Consider the following 17,742-nt stretch of genomic DNA (forward strand, 5'->3'; position numbering starts at 1 on the left):
TAAAAACCAGAATAAGCTCAGTGTCTGATCGTACAATTATGGTTAAATAAATTATGGCATATCAATACAATAAAACATAACATTAAAAATGATTATATGTGTATCTAGATTGTCATATAATATTCACATTCTATTAGAGACCAAAGCAGATTTTAAGACAGAATAATTGCATTTTGATTAAAACATGCATAAGAAAAAATCTGGAAGAATATAACCTAGAATATTAATAGATCATCTCTGGGAAAGGGATTATATGTAATTTTTTCCCTCTAATGTATTATGTTAATTTTTTCCTAAAATGAACATGATTTCTTGAATAATTAAAGAAAATGGGAGACTGCGGACATCTTGTCATACAAAAAAGAAGTTATGGTGGAAGGAGATAGCACTGGATCTAGAATCAGAAAGATCTGGTTTTGACTCCCAGCTTTGCTCCTTCTAGCGAGGTGGCCTTGGCACTTGGCATCTTTTATTTCTTACTCCCACTGGTGAGGGCTCATAGCAATGCACACCAAGACAGGCTGTCATCTGGCGGGTCCCCAGAGGTCCACAGGTTCTGATGTGTGAACAGAGTTTGGTCTCCACAGCTTTGCAGGCTCAAAATCTTGATTTTGTTATCCCCCAAGAGTGGATCAGGGATTGACTTGCACTAATGAACTTCATAAACAGTTCGTGTGTGAGTTAAACTCCATTTTTACTTTCCCTGATAATAAGGTGGAATGAGCTGGCAAGAGGAAGGAGTCCTGACTTCTTCATCTATGTAGGCGTGGGAAAGCCGAACTGAAATGAAAGCCTTGCTGGGTGAGTGTAGAGTCTTTCACATTTCAGCAAACAATTCCGATCACCTAAGATGGAGTGGGCTTTGGGCCAGGTGCTGCAGATGCACTGGTGACAGTATTGCCATTTCCGTAGTGGGTAGAACATTATTAATGACGGCACAGGTTAGTGGCTAGGAGCTTTAGCGTCAGATGGTCTAAGACTCAAGCTTTTCCATTTACTCACAGTATAGCCTTGGATAAGTCGCTTAACTTCTCTGAACCTCATATTTTTTCACCTCTAAAAGGAAAATACCTCTTACCTCACTCATAGTCTTTTTTGAGTATTAGATTATGTGTGTAAATTGCTAAGTACAGTGTCTGGCACATAGATGTGCTCAGTAAATGGTGCTATACCAGCTATCGATACACTATTTTAGCTTGATGTCTGTCTGTCTGTCTGTCTGTCTGTGTGTATGTATGTATGTATTTATTTTGAAACTTTTTTACAGCTTTGCAATTTTTTTACCAGGATTTGCTAACCCTGGACCTTCACCAAGCTAACCTCCTAAGTATTTATATGCATGTGTGTACACGTGGCTTTTATTTTCTTGACTTTCTTCCTCTAAAACACCCACTGAGCCTTCTAATTATTACGTTTTTGTTTTTTAACTATGTTAATACCATCAATTGGGTCATGGGTTGGCAAAACACTTTCTGCAAAGAATTTGATAGCAAATACTTTGGGCGGAAAGAAGAAGGAGCAGAAGCAGCAAGAGAAGGTGGCGTATTGGGGTGTATGTATCAAATGTGGGTTCGGGGGGACCCTGGTTGCTATGCAAGCACTATCTCTTCTTAAATAACAGTCTCAGCCTCCTTCCTTGCCCTTACTCATCCCATACCCTGTTATCACGATTGCAACTACTCAACTCTGCCACCATGGAGCAAAAACCTCCATAGACTCATGTGAATGAATGGGCGTGGCTGTATTCCAATAAAATTTTATGGGTACTGAAATTTGAGTTTCTTATAATTTTCACTTGTCAAAAATATTTTTCTTTCTCTCTATCTCTTTTATTTTCAATCATTCAGCTACAAAAATGTAAAAATCAATCCGGATTTGACCTGCAGGCTACAGTTCGCTGACACCTGACTGAGGCAATAGTCAGGTCGCCTCTAATTAGAAAACTTCTTAGATCATTGATCTCATCCAATATGTGTTGATTTTATAATGTGATTCTTAGATAACAACTTATTTCCCAGTTCTTGGGCCTGTCTCACTATGGCTGCCCTCTTCTCCACGCCTCCTTCCCACCATGTAATGGCCACGTGTATCTTACAGGCCACATATACCCTTACATGTGAGGGTAAAATGACTTACTACGGGAAAAGAGCCTGGTCGTATGACTACTCAGTAAATGTTCTTTTCTTGATTTCTCTTTTCCCCTAAGGTTATTTGGAAATTGCCATCACCGCCCCTGATGCCTGACCTTAGTGGAAATGAGGATGTGGCCCTAACTTTCCATTTGAGATAAGAAAGGTACCTTTTTTACTCCATAGTCCATCCCTTGTACTTATGATGAGTAGTATGGAGAGAAAAGATATGATAGGGCTCTACAGAAACGATACTTGTAGAGTCCCCCAGAAAGTACTTAGGTTGCAACCGCTAGAGCTAGAGACCACATCTAGCACACGCCCTGGTCTCTACCAACACACAACGTACAGGACGCCTTAGCTCTGTTGTCTCACATACATGCTGGACATGTATCTGGCTCTTAATCCCAGCTGGAGAAATAGATTCAGCTTTATGAAATACGCAAGAGAATCGTATACTTTACTGAAGGTATTGTGGGAATTCAAGAATTTGTAATACGTTCCACACTGCAAAAACATAATAAAACATCATATTAGACATTTCTTTTGACTCTTGCAAAGTGTTTCTTCTCCCCGCCCCCAGCTTTCTTGTCTCCCTTTCTTCTCTTGTCTCAAAATCCTCTCTTTTCCTGAGCACTTCAGCTCAGTGTTTCTTCTTCTATTCCAGAGCGTCTTTTTGGATCATTTCCTTTTTTTTGGATGTTCATCCGTTAGAAGTTCCTTTGCTAAGAGTCTGTTAAAGGTAAACTGTTTGAGTTTTTGTTTGGCAAAAATGTTTTTCTTATCATTCTTGAAAGAGAATATTTCTGACAATACAATTCTAGATTGACAGTTATTTTCTTCCAGCCTTTGAAGACATGGTTCTGTAGGCTTTGGCTTCATTGTTTCTGTTGGAAGTCCATGTCAGACCACAGTCATTCTGTGGTAGATGATCTGTCGTTTTTCTTGTTGCTTTCAAGATTTTCACTTCAGCTTTGGTGTTTTACAGTTTCAGGTGATGTGCCTAGTGTGTGTGTGATTGTTTAAAAAAAATTATCCTGCCTGAGATATATCATATTTCTGTCTCTGAGGATTCATATCTTTCATTAGTTCTGCCATTTTCTTAGCTCTTCTCTTCCAACAAGTTCTTGTCCTCGTTCTATTCTCTCTTGTGTAACTTTGGATATATGTTAGACCCTCTCATTCTTCTTTTCTTTTTCTGTTTTCTATTTTCTTATCTTTTTTGTGCTGCATTTTGAGTATTTTCTTAAAATCTGGCTTCAGTTCACTAACTCTCTCTTCATCCATATTTATTTTGCTGTTTTACCTACTTATTTCTCTATCTATACACACACACATCTATCTACCATCTATCTTTCTTCTATATATCTTTCATCTATCATCTATCAACTATCATCATCTATCTATTATCTATCTATCTATCAATCATCTATCATCTATTGTCATCATCTACCTACCTACCTACCAACCTACCTACCTTCTTTCTATCTATCTATCATCTAATATATGCATGTGTATATCTATTTATATGTTTTTAATTACATATAGTTTTATTTTTATTTCTACAAGTTCTACTTTTTTTCTTTGATAAATCTGTTTGGTCACTGTTGATAGTGCTCTTCTCCTTGTTCATTTTCCTAACTTTTATCTCTTTCCGCATTTTGTACATAGTTATTTTATGTTCTATATTTAATAATTCTATTCTATTGAAGTTCTTGGAGGTTTAGGTCATGCTTGTTGTTTTTGTGGACTCTCACTAATGGTGGTTGGTTATCTTGTGGTTTAGTAAATTTTTTCTCTGTTTTTAAACTTACATTTAATTGAATTTAAACGGTGGGAATCCTCGTGTGACTAGGTTAATAAGGCTTTGCTCTGGAGAAGATTTGCACTTCCTTCTTCTCTCCACCAGGTACACTGTTGTTACCAAACTGGAATACTTTACTTTATTTTCTTTGTTTGGGGTTTTCAAGATGAGGTGGGTAATGAAAACCTGAACCCGAGACTCATGTGACAGCAGGGCTACAGTTACAAATATCCAGGAGAGACCATTATTACTATTTAAAATTTTTATTATTACTACAATCATTAAGAATATTTTCTACTTGGAACTGTGCCAGAAACAGATAGATTCCCCTCTGCCTTGTTTTGTCAGCATGTATAGTTTTCTAGTGGCCCCTTTTCCTGGAGTGTGAGCCCCTTTGAAGGTTCAAACTTTATGTGAGTCCCAGGTTCATCCTTCTACTTTGTACAAATCCCAAAGACCCCATTTACCTACACAACTATTAAGGGGTTTCTTAAAGGATCAGCATAAATATTTTAGGCTTGCTGGCCATGTGGTCTCTGTTGCAACTACTCAGCTCTGCTCTTACAGCATAAAAGTCCAGTCATAGACTATACATAAATAAATGGGTGTGGCTGTGTGCCAATAAAACTTTATTTACAAAAGCAGGTGGTTGGCCTGCATGTTATGACTTGCTAATCCCTGCTGTAGAATCCCGGTATTGGTATTCATTTCGGGAGCAGCCCCAGCTCCTGAATTTTCTTACTTTTTTCTGCTCATGGCTTATTTTATTTTGTTTTATTATACTTTATGTTTCCAGGAATTTTCCGTATTATCTCGAGAGTTAATCAGTTTACTTAATATGGCAATTTATTCAGCATCTCAGTGTTTTGCAGTGGAAGAATTTTCAAAATATCTAGTCATTTGTATTTCTAATAGCAAAACCCCAAAATTTATCTCTCCCCTTTTGCTTACAAAAGTTTATCATGCCTCTTAGCTAAAAACAACAACAACAAAAACAAACAAAAAAACCCCCCCAAAACCCCAACAACCCAGTACTTTAGCTAAGTGGCAACCATCTATTTTTCTTTAAGCATCTGCCCTACTCCTTCAGCATCTCGTTGTCCCCATTTAGAGTTTCTCTTCCATCTGAGAGCTTAGAGTCTCAGGTTAGTACGATTTCAGAAGAGATATACTAAGATTGTGACCTCTCTTCTGTCATGTCAGAGGACGGAATAGGAGAAATTTAGGTGTTATGTATGAACGAAGCCTTCTGAAGTTTCTTCCAGACATGTTTATTGAGCCTCTGCTACATGCCCCTCACTGCTCTAGGGGTTGAGGTTTATTGGTGTAAGAGACAAAAAAAAAAAAAAAAAAAAAAAATCTTGTTCTCTTAGACCTGGCATTTTAATGGGGAGGAACAGAAAACAAATAAGTGGATAAAACCAGGAAAAATCAGGAAATGAGAGTGCTATGTTGAAAACAAATGGAATTGTCTTAACAGAGTGACTGGGAGATTGTGTGTGTGTGTGTGTGTGTTTGTTTTGATTGAATGGTAGGGAAGGGGCATTTAGTGAAGAGGAAACATTTAAATCCGACTTGAGTGATATAAAAGAACAAGCTCTGTCAGGATCTGAGGCAGGGGAGGGGAGTGGAGCTTAAACATAGAGCGGGAGCCAGTGCAGAGGCTGCGGAATAGGAGTATCTTTGGTATTTTCCAGGGTCAGAGAGGATGCTAGAGTGGCTGAGTTAGAGTAATAGCAAAATTGAAACAAAAAGGTCCTGAAGAAAAAGAAAAAAATGGGAATCTGAGAAGCGGTCGAACTAAGTCAGGGGGATAGTGAAAAGGAACTCAGGGATGACAGCTGTGCAGCAGCCTTAGAAAACAATGGGTCCAAATTAGTCCAGGGAAGCAGAGGGGCCCAGTAAGGAAGGTTTTCAATAAGAAAGGGGGTTCTATTACACACATTATATGATTAAGATCCTGGAAGATTTTCATAGGTCTTCTGTTAGTCAGAAAAAAAGAAAGGCAATAGACATTGTGAGAAAAATTAAAAATTTATAGGAAATGTATAGTTCGGATATGAAGTAAGCGGCAACATGGCATGATTGAGAGTAGCTGATGTAATTTAAGAGAAGAGAGGGCGTTCGATCTTGACGTGTGGAACATTCTCCTCTGGGCAGTTTAGGTTTAGGGTGATACAGTCCGATGGCTGCACTTGCTTTTCTGTGAGTACAATCATATTACTCAGTGGGCGATGTTAATGCAGTGACAGTAGCATTATAGATGTTGTTTTGGGGTTTAAAGTTTTAGATTCAACTGATATTGACAAAGCAAGAAAGAGCCAGAGGTAAGGAAGGACAGATGCTATAGATGTATGCACACCAGCTGCAGAAGGCTGGGAGGGCAACGCACTCCAGCCAGCCCATTTCCTTGTCTCACGTAGCAAGTCTGAGGGGTGAGGGTTTGAGGAAGAATTTACATTTTCAGTTTTTTGGTGGGCTGAAAGCTTTTAAAACTCCCTGCTCGTCTTATTTTTATAACTTATTTTAGACAGAGTTACTCTTTAGTTGCTTTATTCCATATTATTTATGGAACATTTCCTACATTCCATATATCATATACCGGGGAGCGAGTGGAGAACAAGACAAAAAAAAAAAGTCCCTGTCCTCATGTAGCTTATACTCCAGTGGAGGAGAATGTGCCTTTCCACAGGTATCAGATAGGCCCACGCGAAAGAAATGAGGTATTAGTGACATCTCAGTCGTGTGCTCAGCAACTCCCAAATTTTGATGGCCGTGTGTGTATTGATGAGTCTTAGATCTCTGTCTTCGGACCAGACCTTGTTCCTGAGCTTGACATCTGCATGCCTAAGTGCCTACGGAGCATCTCTAAACCTGATCTTCTTCCACATCCTGCAGCTCTGCCAGACAACATCTTTCCCCCTCTTCCGCCTCCTTTCCTTCTCCCACCCACACTCCACCCCACGTCCAATCAGTTGCCAAGCTCTGCTGATTTCGTCTCCCGTGTAGAACTCAGCTCCCTGCATTGGTTCTCTGCCCGCTGTTTCTTCTCAGTCCTGGCCATTATTTCTCATTTGCATTATTCCAACACGCCCTTCATTGCTCTTCAGTCGATTTTCTACACAGCAGCCAGAGAGACATTTCAAGCAAACAAATCTGATCATCTCATTAAGGTGCTTAAAGTCCTTCAATGACTTCCCACAGCCCTTAGGAAAAAGTTCAAATTCTTTAGTACGGCTTGTAAAGTTCCTCTTTCTTTCTCTCATGTACGTGTGCGTGCATGCGCGCACACACACACACTTAGGCCTGCACATATGCTACTTTCTCTTTTAGAATGTTTTCCCCATTACCTAGTTCTGTTCTACAGGGTCTTCTCACCCTTCCTGTGCACTCAGCTGCTTGTGTTGCTGGCAAGACACAGGCCTCACACTTGTTTGTGAAACTCTGCTTGTTTTGGTGTCCCTTTGACTGAGTCTGGGGCAGAGTGATTATAGAATGCAGGCTCTGGGTTCGAATCTCAATCCTACCATTTCTTTGGGCAGGTTAGTTAACTTTTCTTAAATCGCGTAAGCGTCTGCAAAATGGGGACCACAGCAAACATACCTCACAGGTGTTAAGACATGTGACGTGCCACAGTGCATCTTTGCTAATGACTTTTATTGGAACTCTCATGCTTCTGGTCTCAGCTTAATGAGAATCTCAGGGAGGTTTTCCTCGAGATGGCCTCCATTGTCGTGGCTCCTGCATTTCTCTTCTGTGCACGCATTCCCCTTTATCGTTCGTGTAGTAGCAGTAACTAACTGTCTGCTGGTCTGTGAGGTCCACGACTACAGAGACCAATCTCTTATTTCCCACATTTCCAGTGCTCAGTGCAGCGCTTGGTGCATGGTGTTGCTCAGTGAAAAAGGAATAAATGAAGAAGGCATGAGATGGATGCAGAATTTAGTCAGTCTGATGACCCTGGAAAGAACTTTTTAATCTTGAGAATCGTGGGGTCCCTGGCACACCTGAGCAGACAGCTCCACATCTGGAAATGCGTTCTGTCATTCTATAACTCAGAAGAGCTTTAAAAATGTATTTCTTTATTGGTTTTTACAAATGCTTATTTCCAGCCATGTTTTTAACTTAGAGACTATTAAGAGATGTGTCTAAATGTCTGAAGGTTAGAACCACCTCTACCAGCTGAGTGCAGAGAGGTTTAGAGGCAGGCTTGCAGAGCATCGTACACCCCAGTCCACAGTGTCACTCTGCCTTGAGAAGGTCCTCTCTTAAGGGGCAATGTTATTTATTCATCTATGCCCCCATGCAAACCTATCGCGGGACCAGCCGGCGTTCCTCCTTCGAGTATGTTGCTCTGACATAAGGCTGGTGGCCCACTGTTTGAGGTGGGTGTGACATGACCTCAAGCAGCGTTGGCTCCTTTAAGAGCAGGGACAAGCTTGAGGGGTCCTGGGGCTCTCACCCCTCTACCGCCAGCAGCAGAGCCCAGCTGTCGGCAGGCCCCACGGGACTTCCCTGTGTTTACATGAACGGTCAGATGGTAACCTCTCCTAGCTCACGGGCAGGCTGCAGTTACCTCATCTGCAATCCAGTGACCTCATCCATGTAAAATGTGCCAAGTGCGAAACAGGAGCTGAACCCGCCCAGCCTCTCACACGGAGCCCAGAGAAACTGTCCTCCACGTGGGCTTGGGGAATCAGCCGGAGAGCTGTCCACTTAGTAATTGCTCCCAGCCAGGAGCTGATTCATAAGTCAAGTGGATGTGTCTTCTGGGGGTGGAGCTGGGAGGTGCCTGTGCAGAAACGTGTGTGTCCACACTTGGGACCTGCTTATTTCATGAAATTTGTGTCCTCTCCAAGAAGTACCTCAGACTCCAGGCTAGGCAGAATCGTTATCCCCTCTGGCCCCTACCCCCACCCCAGCCACACTTAGACACTTTGTAGATGTGGATGCACAAACAGGATGAGAAATGCACCACAAAAGCAGAGAAAGATACGTGTTTTCTTAACTGGGGGGTGAAAGCATTACTAGATACTGTTTTTTTTGTTTTTTGTTTTTCCATTGTTTATCACTTTCTTTGAATTATATTTGTTCTCTCCCTCCAAAATATATTGCATGTGATGACTAGGAATATAAAATAAATTACCTTTGCCATAGGCTGCTGGGTTTATTAGCCCCTTTCAAGCTCTTCACAATGTAAAGGACAGGCTGACCTAGAGTGATCTCCTCTCGCGGTAATAGGAGCTCTGCTATTTGTGCATTTAACAGCTTAACCCTTCCAGTTACTCCAGAGCTCTGTCTTCCTGCTGGGATTTCTTTGGGGAGGGTCATCCGGTTTGGGATGGCATTTTAAATTTTAAGGCAGCCAATTTGTGTTATCCAGATCATGTGTACATTTAAAAAATACAAACAGAGGTGAAAAACAAGCCTGGGAAATAAAAATGGAAGAAATGACACGAAAGTTAAATAGATTCAGAGATCAAGAATTTTTTAGGCAATGCCTGCATAACGAAGGTCTTGTGTGTGTGTGTGTCGGGGGGGGCCACTTATTTTAGGGAGCCAGTGTTAATAGCACGAGAGGTCACCTCCTGACTGCATGGAGATCGATTAGCCATATAGGACCCATTGCTCTTCTCCTTTAAATGCCTGACAAAACTAGTTATTTAAGGTGGGATCTAAGTCTTCCAGGGAGGGAAGCAAATTGTTGCCTCTAATGAGCAAAAGAGCAGAGGTCATTATTCCGATGGGGTGTTTGTTATTTACTCCCAATCACGCGCCCGACCGATTCTTGCTTATTAGCAAGCGTGCAGCAGCACTGGCAAGTGTTCAAATAATTTCCCCCAAAATCTGGACTCCAGGACACTCCACTGCACACAAATGAAAGTCCTCATGAACAAATGGCCTCCCCGGCCTGTCCAGAGTCACCTAGTGTGCGGGCAAGTGGTCTTTCAGAGCAAGGTAAGCTACGGAGAATCAGAAGCTGTACGTTTAAACAGTCACAGGCCTGGTTTTGTTTCTGCCTCCTGCTGCACAATCCAGAGCAAGCTGGTGTAATATGTGCGCTTTACATATCAATGGCAGAGGAGGCTGTTTCCAGATGGCTGTACCTATTTCAAAGCCACCTTTTTATGCAGGAGGAAGACCGTGTGGCCTCCCTCTAAGTCAATGTGTTTTGTAAGCCCTGGGAATGAATGCTTAAAACATGGTCCCAGGCTATATTTCATGTCCAGTCCGACGTGTTGTGTGTGCACAGCTGTTTGGGGCTGGCATGTGGTAGCATATTAAAAGGAAGATTACCATTTCCCATTTTTTCCCCCTTCTGAAGCCTCGATATGCATATATGAAACTTGGGGAAAAAATAGGCATAATGAGACAAGGAAGCCAGGTCTCAAGGCACGAGTCGGTGCACATCTGGAGTTTGTAGCATTCTAGAGATAGTCACTTATTCCCAGGAGCAGCCTCCGGGGTGGGGACGGTGGCCCGGTATCCATGGTGAGCTTCCCTATCGCACTGTGCCAGGTGTGCGTGTGTGTTGTTTCTTGGAAAGGCTGTCCTCTGAGGGGGTGGGGAGGGGAGAGGACAAGAGAGGAGAGGAGGGAAAAACAGAAGGGAGGTAATTAGGCGCCACCTTGCCCAGCGGAGCCAGCTCAGGCGTCTGAAATCAGAAGTGGGTATTGGACGGGCGCTGGTGGAGTCAGATGGTGTGCGCAGAGGTGCCTGCCAGCTCCACATTTGTTTCTATGGGGACAAGACCAGGGAAGGGAGGCCCTGGGGTCAGAGGAGCCACAGATAACAACACCTAGCGGGATGGGCCCGGGGAGGTCCTTGCTACTGGCCTCCTATGCAGTGTGATATTGGTCTTGAACTGACAACCTGAATTCGTGCTGTTTTTTCCTCGTTGAGACATTGCAAGTGTTTCAGACCTCACAGGCTGTATTTAGAAAAAGGCGTCATGGGGCAGCATTTTGACTGGATAGCTAGCTGACCAGCTGAACTTTATATTTCCACTTAATGGATAGGGAAAGCAAGGTTTCAGGAGCTGTATGTACCTGCCTTACAATGATGGGTAAACCGGGAGTGTGGCTGGGAGTTTTTCCCAGGAAAGAGAGTTCATTTTAGCTTCATAGGTTCATGGTTTTTTTTTGTTTTTTTTTTTTTGAGCTGCAAGATTGTGAGGTTCCAGATGCTCCGTGTAAAACAATGCCCCACAGGGGAAAGCCAGGGAAGGGAAGTGTTAGGTCCAGCTTGAGGCCACCCTAAAAAGGGTTATAAACAGCAGCTGCTTCTATTGTGTGTGCCAAGTGCTGCCTGTTAGGTCTCCCGACTCCTGGCTTCTTTCTCTTAAACCAGATGTGGCCAACAGGAGTTTGTCAATCCATAGGTGGACCTAGATGGTGGGGATCAGGGAAAGGAGGCCAAGGGGCACGTGGGGGTGGTCTGGGCGCCCCGGTGGGGCAGGCTCTCTGCCCTTTCTCAGGTGCTTGGGTTTTCCTCACGTCTGGTTTGCCATCTCAACTCTTGAGCTTCGGCCGCTGAGGCAAAGTGGCCCGACACATCTGATGTTCGAGCTCAGATGTGGCATGTGGAGGGCACAGAACACACCCGAAGATGATCGATGATGGCAGAGGAGTGCTCAGAGGAGCCACAGCCGGGGAGTCCCAGACGGAGGGTAGGAAGAGGGTAAACATGAGACTCCGTGCCGCTGGGATCATGCAGACCCTGGGTGATGAAACACGAGGACGCAGGCAGGAAAAGACAGAGACATTTCACTCAGCCACACCTGGCGAAGGGCTCCAGCAATTCCCCAGTTGGTAGGGAATAGACGTCAGCCTCAGAGCCATATTACTTTTAGTGTGTGTGTGTGTGTGTGTGTGTGTGTGTGTGTGTGTGTGTGTGTGTGTTTACCATTTAAGAAAGTGCAGATTCAGGTTTTCTTAATGAATGCCTTCTTATTTCTCTTTCTCTCTTTCTTTCTTTTCCCAAGTTAGAGACTCTTTTCAGATATGAATTAAAAGACCCATCTGAATAAGTTGTACCCTAACTCGTACAGCCAAGAATCACAAGCACGGAATGAAGAGATGGGGTGAGCAGCATCTCTTAAACAGCTTACGTTTAACGGATATGGCCCAGGTAAATGGAGCCACAAGCAACAACCTCTGTCTTTTTGTCCTCTCCTTTTTCTGAGTTGATAAGAATCATTGCAAGACTTACCTTTGGAGGTTTTCAATTATGCTCCCTAAGCTATTTCTGTCATTGTATCTGACAGTTATTTGCAAATTACACAGCAGTGAATTCTCATCCACAGCTGGTAGAGGTGAGATGGGTGTAGCCATTCTGGGGAGAGATTCAAAAGTACTTAGGCAGATGATATATTCTTATAATCCATGACACAGCAATCCCAATATATGCCAGAGAAACTCTTACATACATTCGTAAGGAAACAAATGTGTAAGGATATTCTTCACAGCAGTTTTTTGGGAGCTCGATGCAACATAGGTGTTTGTCATTTGGGGAATGGATAGATGAACGTGATCGAAGCTTACGGTGGAATGTCATGCAGCAAGCGAAGCGATGCACAGACATTGTTCTTTAGAAAGAGTGTTAAATGACAAAGTAAGAAATAGAATAAGATCCATAGCATGATACCATTTTAAAGTTAATCATACACATGCAGACAATGCTCTATTTTAAGATACGTATATGTCCAACGGCAAATTCTTAATACGTTAGACGGGTATCTGGGGACAGGGGGTGGGGAAGGAAGGAGACAAGTCATGGGGATTAAGAAAAAAGAGGAAAAATCAAATAAAATTAAAGAAGAGAGAGGTTTTGTGCTGTCCAATTATAAGATTGTGCCACAAACAATGAACAATGAACTGAGATCTGTACCTGAATTCTCATATATAAAAATTTTATCTCACTAATCTACCTACCTATAAAATACCATGGTTTCTGTGATAAGAGGTGCTATAGAAATGTATAAATGCATCTATAATATCACCATCAACAGTGAATCATCAGGCACTCTTTAAACTTATACTATGGGTTTAATGCTGTGCTGGCTGTGATAGGCCATGCAAAAGCATATGGTATTATCCTTGATCTTATCATGCAGCTTGGAAATTCTATGTGAAATAATAATATGCAATTCAAAACAGTTTATAATTAAGGCCCAAAACGTGTGAGACATAGCACATGAGATTATAAATAATGAGATTTAATCATGAGATTAAAAATAAAAGTCGGTGAGGACAGTAGTAGTCGGGAACAATTTCATGGAGGACAAAGCCCTGCCCCGCGTCTCCAGGGAGGGAGGGCTTGTCCTGGAGCAGCGGGGAGGTCTTGGGGCTGTGGTAGGACTACAGAAGGGGGCAGGGTCGAGGTGCGGAGAAAGTGAGATGCAGTGCACGCTTGCCCTGTCACCTGTGTGGCATTCATCTCCCGAGGGCTGTGCTTCCGGTCCCCTATGTCCTCTGCTCCCTTCGGATCTTCAGGAAGCCATTGTGCCCAACCTCCACAGAGCCTGTCCCCAGCCTCCTACCCTGCATTCCCTTTCACTTTATTTTCACTCTTATATTTAGGGCTGTCTCCCAGCTTTGACTGCTTCCATAGGACAATGCAAAGGGGTCACATTTTCAAGTAACAGTCCTCCAATTTTTATCAACTCCACAAGTGACAATATTCCACAGAAAATTCTCATTCCACATACTGGTGGACAAACCTTCCAGTGATCGTTTTTCAAAATCATACAAAATCAAAGTGTGTAGCCAATAGCGTGAGGTTTAAGAAAAATGGGAGTCCCAAGCCGTTTCTCCTCCGTTTCTTCTTACTCAGAGAGAGTCACTTGGAGCTAACGTTGGCAGATTCCTTTTGTATTTACTTCTCTGTTTCTATTTAATAGGATTCTATTGCTAAGTTTTAATTTTTCAGTTTCAGGCATTTAGGATTTAGCTTTCTTTCCTCTTCCTCCTTTGACACAATAAACATTTACCATTCCGTCTTCCCGATTATAATTATATTATACTTTTGATTAAACAAATATTCAGAGTATGTTATTTGAAGCTGAGCCATGTAGTAACTCTAATTATTTTTACTTTCCAGATGACTTTTTAATCTCTCTGGATCTTAGTTGTCCAATACAGTAGCCACTAGGCACATGTGGCTGTTGAATACTTAAAATGTGGCTAGTGTGACTAAGGAATTAATTTTTAAGGTTATTAAATTTTAATTATTTTTTCATCTTACTTTAAAAACTGATGGCTTTTAGGAAATTTTAAGTATGTTTGGAACACCTTTGGTATGTGAATAACCCTTTCAACTGCAAATTTAATAAAAACAAAATACGGATAAAATCAAGTTTTTCTGAGAAATTTTAGTGTGCAGATTGAGATGGGCTATACATGCAAAATACGCACTGAATCTCAAAGATTTAATATAAAAATATGAAATGTCATTAATAATTATATATTAATATTATATTGAAATAATATTTTAGGTATATTAGGTTAAATAAAATATATTGTTGATATTAATTAATTTCAACTCTTTTAAAAATGTCATTACTAATGAATTTAAAATTATATATGGGGACATGGGTCCATAGTGTAGCGGTTAACACATCTGCTTTACACACAAAAGGTCCTTAACACACCCCCAGTGGAGCCAGAGTCCATGGTCTACGGCCATGGCACCCTAAACAAGCCTGATGTCTGATCTCAGAAGCTAAGTAGGATCGTGCCTGGTTAGTACCTGGATGGGAGACCACCTAGGAAGTACAGGTGCTGTAGGTGTAAACAATAAAATAATAATAATAAAAAAAGTATATAATAGTTTAAAAAAAATAAAAAATAAAATTACATATGGGTTCACACTTTCTGTTGGAGAACATTACTCCAGATTATAGTTGTTTAGTCTGTTTATTTGATTTTTATTATATTTATCAACTTCTAATTTTATGCCAGTATTCTGGATCTCCTCTTGAAATGTGCATTGGCATCAGACATCTGTCTCTTCATCTTCTGGGGGAGTCTGTCCTGGACTCCCTGACAAGCTCTTGTCTGGACTGGCTATTGCTCAACTGTATCAAAGACCATTTCCTGGGTCTTCTTCTTTCTTGGTCTATTCCTTTGTTTTATGAAACATACTTTTCAATAGTTTCCTAAGAAAAAGTGTGTAGAAGATTAATTTTTTTCATATATCTGAAATATGTATCCATTCTGCACATGCCCTTGACTCATAGTTTGTCTGGATAGGTAAGTCCAGGATGGACATGAGTTTCCAGAATTTGGAAGGCATCGTCTTTTAGCTCCCTGTGTTGCTCTTGAGAAGTTCTAAGTCATTTGATTTCATACCATTTATAGGTAACCTTTCTCTCAGTCTCTGTCTCTGTCTCTGTCTGTCTGTCTTTCTCCCTCTCCTCTCTCTCTTTCTCCTTGTAGAATCTTCCTTTTCTTTCAAATGTTGTAAGGTTTCATGATGATGAGACTTGGTGTGGGTCACGCTCTTCTATTCTGGGAAATCCCCTTGAATTACTTTCTTGGTGACTTCCTCCTTTCCATTTTCTGTGTTCTTTCTCTTTGGCACTCTTTATTATTTGCACGAAACAGATCATTGTTGGTCTGTACTGGTCCTTTAATTTCCTTATTTTTTTCTTTTATTTTCCATCTCTGTATTTTGCTCTCCTTTCTAAAAAGTTTCCTCAACTTATCTTCCAGCCCTTTTGCTGAGCTATTCACTTATGCTATCACATATTTAATTTCTAAAAGCTCTTTTTTGTTCTTTGACCAATTTTCTTTTTAATAGCATCCTGTTCTTGTTTTATTGGTACTATATCTTCTCCTGTGTCTTTTTCTCCAAGGGCAATAATGATCGTTTTGCTTTTTAGTTTCCTTTTCCTCTCATAATCTCCTCTATATCTCCTTTTGTCCTGTGTTTGATCTCTCTCTTTTACATTAGAGGCTTCCTCCGATGTCTAGCAATCCTGGATTGTTTACGCATGTTTAGGGTAGGGGACTAGAAGCTGGTTTGAGGCTGTGTGCATGTTTAGGGTAGGAGGAGGGATCCTCATGAAAGGGAGCTTTTCTGTAGGGTGGCTGTGGGGAGCTCCCAAATGAGGTACTTTAGGTCTTTCCTCTAGAGCTGGTCAGAATTCCCAGAGGAGAATCTGTATGTCTCCTGCCTGGAGGGTAATAACCTGGCTGTCAGCATTCTGGGAGCTGAGGTGGTTATGGAGGCTGGGGATTTCAACATTTCCACTGGTTTCTGTAAAGCTCCCCAGGCTGCTCTTGGCTGCCTCTGTTTATCTATTTCTGTTTAACACATTAACCCCTAAACTGTGTGGCTTGGAATAACGATTGTATTTTGCTCATAATATTTAGGGTCAGGAATTTAGTAGCTAGGCTGGATGGTCTATCTGATCACACGGCCTCAAGCCTCAGCTGGCATAGCTGGGATGGAAGGTCCACTTCCATGCTGGCTTCTCCCTCCCAAGTCATGGTTCCCTGCCCCCTCTCCCCCCACCAGTGGTGTCTCACTCTTCAGGGTCTCTCTGTATGGCTTGGGCTTCCCATAGCATGGTGCTCTCAGCATAGTCACATCTTTTACATAGCTGCTGACTTCCTATGAGCAAGAAGCAAAGGCTCCAGGTCAGCTTATGACCGGAACTGGCGCAGTGTCACTTCCAGCATATTCTGTTAGTCAGAGAAGTCACAGAGTCTCTCCAGACCCCTGCCCAGATTCAAGAATGTAAAGAACCAAACTCTTTCTCTTGGTTTGGAGAGGAAAGTCACATTGCACATGAGTGTGTAGGCTGAGAGATTTGCCATCTTTGGAAATTCTAATGTGCCACACAGCCCATATTAACGTTGATTGAAAACAAAAATTCCAGTGACAATATTTTCAAGATAGGAATATTTATGAATTGTTTCCTCTTTATATTCTCCATAATGGCCTTTCAACACTGGTGAAAATCTAAATTAAAACTTGTCTTAACCTTATTCCCCGCTTTTTGGAACAAGTTTATTTCAAAGATAAGCCTTTGCTCGGAGTCTTCAAATACGCTTTCTTTTTTTCATGTACTAAATCTTTTCGTATGTTCTGTAATTTTTATTTTGTTTTGATTTGCTTTCTCCTTCAGAGGAGATCTATATTTACCCAGTTTGAAAGTCGAGCTGGCTTTGTCACCGACCTGTGTTGGTTCCTGTTGTCTTAGTCCCAAAGGGGGAATTTTAGGTTTTTATTTATTTGGTAGTTCTATTTTCTTTGCTTAAGGGATCCAGAGCACCAGGGGGAAGTTGGTAAAAAATTACTGGGAAGGCATTTTTGCCTCAAGAGTTCACTGCTTTTGCAAAATCGTTCCTCCGAAGACTCTGCGGTGGGGGTGCCGCTGGGGCATGGGGGTTAGGGGGTCCCAGATCTCCCCGGGGCGGCCAGCCTGCGTGTGAGGCACTGCTGTATTCGCCATATTCCTCTGACTTGCTCCCCACCAACTGTCCCACAGTCCCATTCTCTTCCAGTTCAAGTGAGAAAATTTCCCAGGTCTTTGGGGGGAATTTCACCCCACGTTTTCCACACAGCCTTTCTCTGTCTGCGCTGAATAGTTCTCCTTCGTTCTTTGACTCATCTGTTTTCACCTGCACCGAATCATGTCTATTTCCTCAAGGTTTCTAGACCGTTGATACCATTCTTCCTTTTTTTTTAACATGAATGTTATAGACTTTTCTCCCTGCCGGGTATAACTCTATGATCCTTTTAGTGGGATTTGGGAAGCGAAGGGCATTACACCTGTCAGCTTGAATTGCCATCTGTAAG

At 41.8% G+C, this 17,742-nt stretch overlaps 1 pseudogene; it reads left to right on the plus strand.

The window, feature by feature from the left end:
• The first annotated feature begins 14,607 nt into the window (after positions 1 to 14,607).
• LOC111739020 lies at positions 14,608 to 14,723 on the plus strand (annotated as a pseudogene).
• The last annotated feature ends 3,019 nt before the right edge of the window (positions 14,724 to 17,742 follow it).

Source organism: Pteropus vampyrus, unplaced genomic scaffold (genome assembly GCF_000151845.1).
Source record: "Pteropus vampyrus isolate Shadow unplaced genomic scaffold, Pvam_2.0 Scaffold45, whole genome shotgun sequence".
Classification (NCBI taxonomy): Eukaryota; Metazoa; Chordata; class Mammalia; order Chiroptera; family Pteropodidae; genus Pteropus; species Pteropus vampyrus.